Consider the following 7,669-nt stretch of genomic DNA (forward strand, 5'->3'; position numbering starts at 1 on the left):
ACTCCCAACCGTAAGGTTGTGGGTTCGAATCCCGTTAGGGGCCCGACGTTTTGTCCTTGGGACAGTCACTTTACACAAATTTTCTTCACTTTACCCAGGTGGGAATGGGTACCCAGCTAAAGAAAACGCAAGATCCTGTAATGTTTGTTAGTGTTTGAGCGCTTAATCAGCTGCTTGCACTGTATGCTTCTCGGGAAGCTGAGAATCTGCTGGAGTAATAATATAGTGTAAAGCGCATAGAGCTTGCTGTTGAGCGGGGGTATGCGCTATACAAATGCTATTTATGATTATTGTTATTATTATTATCATTATCATTATAATTATCATTATCATCCTAATCATTATTATTATTATTACATGTGTATCCACAATTATTTTCCTCCCAGGCCCCGATCTGCGTTCCTGCCTCTGCCACTTACTAAAAACCTGATCGATAATGCAATACACGTGCGAGCACCACAGATATGGAAAACTCCCCATTTATCACTGCCAGCGCTCACCACACGATCCGCGAGATGTGTCAGCCATATGGCAACATCTCACCACTAGCACGGCAAAAAGATAAAAACATGTCATGAGACGCAATTGTCACCCCCCCCCTCTCCTCCCTCCCTGGTGCCTCACTCCCCTTGCTCCATGAGATTTATTCCTTGACTCAGTTGTCCACAAGCATGTTGGATAAAGGTTTACTTGAGCCTTCTATTCGAAACTCACGTGGCCGACTTTACACATCCGGGGTTTTCACTATCTGTGGGTAGTCGTGACGTATTTTTCTATCCGATGCCTCAACAGCATCCATCTATCAGTTGTTAACGAAGCATATCCTTGTTCCTCCTTGTTCCGTCTTGATACGCAACATCTTGGCGTCAGAACAAGAATAGCAAACAAGCCAAAGCAAAGATACCTACTGCCTCAAGTCCTGTCTCCTGAGTATGTCTCATTAAACCGTCATGGCTAAGACTTGACAACGCACAATGTAGCAACGTCAATAAAATGTGTGGACTAAGCAAAATGTGTCATGACGCGGTGGAATCAGGCGTTCGTCAATTTTTAGGCATGTGGAATTATCTCTATTGCCTTAAAGCTTGTTCATTGGCCTTACTTTCGGTGAAAGAATTACCCATTTATCTTGGGTACATGTTGATATATTTGTGATTGAATAAGGTGGCAGTCGCCTGGTGTCAGAGGTAAAATTTGTGATAAAATGACCGCAAATGTTTGGTTATTTACAAAGCCTCAGAGTCCGTGGAAACTGACAATTTACATTTCTTGAGCCTTTAATCAACTTTTTCCAATATAATTCACACTAACATTTGGTCCTTAGGTAGACACAGAAGGTGTTAAGCCAAATATTGCTCCCCCCAAAAAACCCCAACAAAATTATTCTTTTCAAATTCGATAAAAATCGCCAAACCAGCGGGGAAATGTCAGTTTCTTTACTTTCATTACTTTGTCGAGCGCCTGATTTCACCATGCTACCTCACAAATGAAGAAAAAAAATCACAAGAGTAGCTAACCATCGTTAACAATAGCTGCTGATTACACGTCAATCTCTAAGCTAGAGAGGACTCCTCTAGATCTTCCAGATATCAAAACCTATGTGAAGCAATTAAATCCCTTCGTACAGTTGGTGGGATCCAGACATTTACACAGCTGTGACACAAACTTTCATTGAAAAATGTCACAGATCCATGGATTTGTCTTGCCAGGAACCAGCTTGAGCAGTATCTAAATTAGCAACAACCCCCGCCTTAGGTTCCAAGGTCGGGGAAGGGAATAATTTTGACTATAGTGCGATCAAATATTCGTGGCGCAACTTATAGTCAAATATTTCCTAAACTATCAAACATAAACTCTCCAGCTTTTGCACACTGATGTTTATCTATTTGTCTTAACAAATCAATGTTTTTGTAAACAACTGTTAGCTGTATTCTAGAGTTTTACAGCAAAGGCAATATGCCTCTTTAAACCAAGTCCGTCATAAAAAAATTACAACGACGGTATGCCTTTTGAACGCATGTTTTGAGAACTTATAGTTCTTGTATCAGGTTTTGCAACTAAAAAGTGTCACTGGTGAGCTGTGACGTAGGCAATATGCGAATCCAAAATGTGTGTGAGGAGCGGGAAGTGCTGTGAACAATTCCATTTTCCGCATGCTGAAAATTGTTTTGTATTCTATATAAATTTATAAAGAAAAGTTTTTAAATCTAGCCTCAATTATTGAGGAAAAATACAATAAAGGTTAAGAAAAATTGATACAAACTGCTGTTCAAAGTATGGGGGGCTTTGATTCACCCGTTAAAAAAATATTTGAGGATAAGTTGCGCCTCGGATTTTTGACCACACTATAACTGTACGTAACCTCTACTGACACTGATGGATCACTCACACGCCCGTAAGAATCGTACGCTGGTATTTAGCAAGTTTGCTTTAGTACGGTTTTACGGCGTTCGCACTGCATAATAAGGTCATCTGAGTGCCAAGGGGTGGATGCCAACAGAGAAGTCCAAACGAGGAATCAGGCTCACCTCTCTAACCTCAACTGCACAAAGTCTGCTTCGACTATCAAGGCACCCCGGAAAAAGCAGTTCACAAGAGAGTGACAAATAATATACAACATTAGTAGAGGAGAAATGACCATAGTAAGGAGGAGGAAATACAAAGCAGCAGTTCCCCCTAGGTTATTCCGGTTCTGTATGAGCATGATATTTTCAGCTTTCCAAAGGACAGGCTGAGAGACAAAAACCAAAATCTTCGTCTAAAATATCAAGTGACTTGCATCTAAAACAAATGTAGCTGTAAACGTTCTTGCTGACACATTTTAGGGATATAACGTAGAACAGAAAGACTAAGTTGATCGATAAAAGTACTAGTTCTACTCACACAGGAATCGAACTCAAGACTTTTGTGTTTGACAGCGAACTGTCTATACAGATGCCTTTACAGGCTTTACAATATTATGTAGCTAGGAGTCTCTCTCTCTCTCTCTCTCTCTCTCTCTCTCTCTCTCTCTCTCTCTCTGTGTCTGTCTGTCTGTCTGTGGTGTCTCTCACTCTCTCCCCCCTCTCCCCCTCTCTCTCTTTCTCTCTCTTTCTTTCTGTCTCTATCCCTTTCTCTCTTTCTCTCTGTCTCTCTTTTTACACTCTCTGTATCTATCCATCTCTCTCTAGGTATGTGTGTCTCTCACTCTCCCCCCCCCCCCACTCTCGCTGACCATTCTCCCTCTCTCTCTTTCTCCCTTTCTCTTTCTCTCTCTTTTTTCTCTCTTTCCCTCTCTTTCTCTCTCTCTCTCTCTTTTCTCTTCATTTCTCTTTTGCTCTCTCTTTCTCTCTCTCTTTCTCTCTCTCTTTCTCTTTTGCTCTCTCTTTCTCTCTTTCTTTCTCTCTCTCTCTCTTCCCCCCTCTCTCTCTCTACTCTCTGTATCTATCCATCTCTCTCTAGGTATGTGTGTGTGTGTCTCTCTCTATGTCTGTCTGTCTGTCTGTTCGTCTCTCTCACTGACTGTCTTTCTGTCTGTCTGTTTCTGTCTGTCTGTCTGTCTGTCTGTCTGTCTGTCTGTCTGTCTGTCTGTCTGTCTGTCTGTCTGTCTGTCTGTCTGTCTATCTCTCTCTCTTTCTCTCTATCTCTTTCTCTCTCTCTCTCTCTCTCTCTCTCTCTCTTCCTGTCTGTCTTTCTTTCTCTCTAACACCCTGCTAGCCATTCAGTGTCTCTCTATTACTAATAGCATTTAATTTCCCCTATATTGTTCGTTTAACACTGAGATAAAAGATCCTACTTACGTTGAACATCACAGGACAATATATTCCTCATGACTATTATTGATCTTCTGTCGCCTGTGTATATGTCTTTCATCGCGAACTACAGTGGCTAGAATGCCTTTTAAACACTCTTTGTTACATGGTTAAATATATACTTGCAAAAAATGAAGAGTAATTTCTTTTTCGGGGAGACTTTCTTTCAGTGGTTAGAGCCTAGGGTCAACTGGGCGGAAATGTCCCCCAAATGACATGCATGTGGAGAGATGCCCTGCAGGAAGGAAATCACGGAGTGCGCTTTTCACAGGCCACAAGGATCCAGGCAGCTGTTTTCGAGTAAATTGCATACAATCTCCATTTCCAGGTCCGATAATTTCAGAGAAGGACGCCAGCACTGCCAGAACCAAGACAAAGTAACCAGCCTTGTATATTGTTCCACCCGTTATCAGCGAAACCGAAAAAAAGAGGAGAGGGGAGGAGAGGAGGAGGAGAGGTGGAGGAGAGGGGAGGAGAGGAGGAGGAGAGGTGGACAACAAGGGGGAGGAATGGTGACCAAATGTGGATTGTAGGGTAATTAAATTAGATTAGATTAGATTGCATTCCCTTTGGTGGAAGAAGATGTTTTCTAAATGTCTCTCCCCTTTTCCATTGCCTTCCTCGATCTCAACATTTCTCTCTGAGTTCCCTTAGTTCTTGTACACACTTCCGCTGTTTGTATTTTTTACCCTCTCTAATGTAAAGACATGCGAGTACTCGAGTCTGGGTGGAGAGTATTCGTGAAGCAAAGATCATTCATAACAAGATAGTTCCCTCAGCCAAAAAAGTGCCCGCGGAAGTCCGCGCATTGGTTCAGATGACGCTGTAGTCTTTGTTTTGAAGCTCTCTTTCGTTTCCCCAGAAGAAGAATAGGAATAGCACAGTGAGTTAGTTTCTGTTTAATTGTTTTTCACAAGTAGGGCAACTCTGTTCGCAAAGACCGCACTTTTCGAAGAGGGTGTCATCGGATGTTGAGACACTTTTTCAGTTGGCTCAAAGCGAGGAGTGAACTATCTTTTTATTTACGATCTTTGCTTGAAGTTCCCCGAAATGGACTCCACGACTGCTCACTGGTGTAATTTCGATCCGCTGAGAACGCACATATCGCGACAAGTAGACGAGAAAGAGTTTCACAAAAAATTGTTTAAAAAAAAGTTTTAGTAAGTGTTTTACGGCACTTGCAAAATAATAAGGTTATATAAGTGCCGAAGATTAGAAGTGTTACAAGAGAGTAACAAACACAAAAAAGAAAGTGGGGAGATAAAGCCGATAGATGTTTGATAGAAAATAAGGAGCAAACCATACCAGAGCACCCACCAACCACCCACTTAAGCAGTTCGTTCTCACATCTTTGGTGCGCGGTGATTGGTTCTTCGTCAAGACAAAAGCGTAATGGCTTCCTCTCTCTGCCGACATAGCCTGATGGTCGTTATCAGTGTTGAGCAAAATAATTAGCCAAGCGTACACTGTTGTTGTTAGGAGGAGAAAGGTACCAGCGGCGCTACTCAAAGAAAGGTTTCCATTTTAGGTGTGCCTTTCTCGCACCAAACCCAGAATTCAGGCATAAGTGTCTCCCGTTTCATTTTACTTTTTCTTTTTCATCCTCTGTTACAGTTAAGCGTCCGGTATGAGGGGGGGGGGGGTGTTCGCGTTTAACAAAACCAATAATTTGTTTGAGTTCATCTTTCACCGTGCTTATGAATGCTTTCTTTTTTTTTTACTCTTATGTACGACTACTCATATTCAAAAAGTGCATGTTTTCATGAGTCCGAGGTAGTGCACAAAGACTTGGTTTGGAAATATAAAAAAGTGCAACACCGTGTAATACCTTCCTACTATTCGGATCAATTGTTTTTGAGTGATGAACTTCGGCATCGGCGGTGCGATGGTTGGATTCTTCTCGTCGCACACAGAAGAACAGAGTTTGGTTCTCGTATTGGGGGAATTTTAACCGAGTATCTTGGTCTTTCTACTGGGATATTGTATCAATCTCAATCTGAATACGTCCTGACAGGAAGAGTCGAAACCCTTCCTCTAAAATGCTCTAAACTGTGTCGATAAGGGTGAAAATTAATTACCTTTAAATATTGAAAGAAGAGCGAGGCACAGAAATAGTTTCGCAATAATCATGAATCTCTACTTTAGATAGAAGAATCCCATTAGCGTCACTTTTACCTGATATGTTTATGGTGCAGTTTGTTCTCTAAAATAAAATATTCTGTCGTCGACAAACTGTTCCAATGATGTAAGCCTCAAAATCAAAAGTAAGCGTTTTCAGTTGAGAGAGAGAGAGAGAGAGAGAGAGAGAGAGAGAGAGAGAGAGAGAGAGAGAGAGAGAGAGAGAGACAGGCAGGCAGGCACAGAGAGAGACAGAAAGACAGAGAGAGAGAAAGAAAGAGAGAAGGAGAGAGAGAGAGAGAGAGAGAGAGAGAGAGAGAGAGAGAGAGAGAGAGAGAGAGAGAGAGAGAGAGAACGCGTTTCATTCTTTAAAAGTTGTACCTATTTCATGTCCTTTTCCCCAACATATAAAATGTAAATTTTGACAAAACATTTCTTGAGCAAATACCCTGGATTAAGAAACCGCGATTCTTCAGAATAAAATCTTTGTGTGCCAAAAATGACTTTTCTAAAAACATTGCTTACGACACCACTTTAGGCAGTGGCTTATTTTGTATTCAAAAGTAAAAAAAAACAACTAGCGTTCTCAAGAATAGAGTCACCTCACTTCTTGAGAAACGAAACAAAAATGTCAGTGTCTGCGCCGGTGGCGATATCTACATAATAGCCCGTGAATAGAGACGGAACTTTTCTTATATGTCACGACGCGGTGGAATCAGGCGCTCGCCAATTTTTGGGCATGCGGTTTTATTGGTATCACATTAAAGCCTGTTCATTTGTCTTGCTTTCGATGAAAGACATACCCATTTATCTTGGGTACATGTCGAGATATTCGAGACTAAATAAGGTGGGGTAGCGTGGTTTCAGAGGTAAAATTTGTGAGAAAATGGCCGCCAAAGTTTGGTTAGTTACAGAGCCTTAGAGTCCATGGAAACCGACCAACAGAAAAGTGTAAGTTTCTTTACTTTCATTATTTTGACGAGTACCTGTTTTCACCCCGAAGCCTCACATATTATGATTATAACCTATGATGACGTTTGCCACAGACATAATGTCACTGTCCTAAGCAATTCATGTCCAAATTTTGAAAATGTTCGATTTGTATGCCCCCCCCCCCCCATCCTAAACATATTGAAATAAAAAAGAATAATAATGCTCTATCAAAGAATGCTCCTTTAAGCGTCACAAAAATGCTGTTTGGTTCAATGGCCAATGCTTAAAATTTTCTAGCTTTTCAAGACTTCTGATAGGAACAACACAACAAAAAGTAGCTGATACTTTTGTCTCTGCTGTAATACAAAGGAACCCAAAACGAATTTAAGTGGATTGCTTGCGACACCAACGATATTCAACCACATTTCACAAGACTTGGAACGAACGTTTACGTCTATAAAAACTGCCGTGTATTTGGAAGAAACCCTTTACGCACTTTGACGTGTGTACTTTGAACTGCAGGACTCCCCTTGGTCTTTTAGCAAATTTGGACACGACATGATAACAAAAACGAGCAACCCCCCCTCCCAAAAAAGCAAAACAACAACAACGACAACAAAAACAACAACAACAACAACAACAACAACAAAACAAGACATTCAATAGTACGCGAAACAAAACAGCTATAGAGAATGAAGATAGTCTAGCAGAGTTGTAATTAGCTCTGAGGGTCGTGTGTGTGTCTGTGTGCCTGTGTGTGTATGTGTGCATGTGTTTGTGTGTGTGTGTGTGTGTGTGTGTGTGTGTGTGTGTGTGTGTGTGTGTGT

This window comes from Aplysia californica, unplaced genomic scaffold (genome assembly GCF_000002075.1).
Source record: "Aplysia californica isolate F4 #8 unplaced genomic scaffold, AplCal3.0 scaffold00124, whole genome shotgun sequence".
In the NCBI taxonomy this organism is placed as follows: domain Eukaryota; kingdom Metazoa; phylum Mollusca; class Gastropoda; order Aplysiida; family Aplysiidae; genus Aplysia; species Aplysia californica.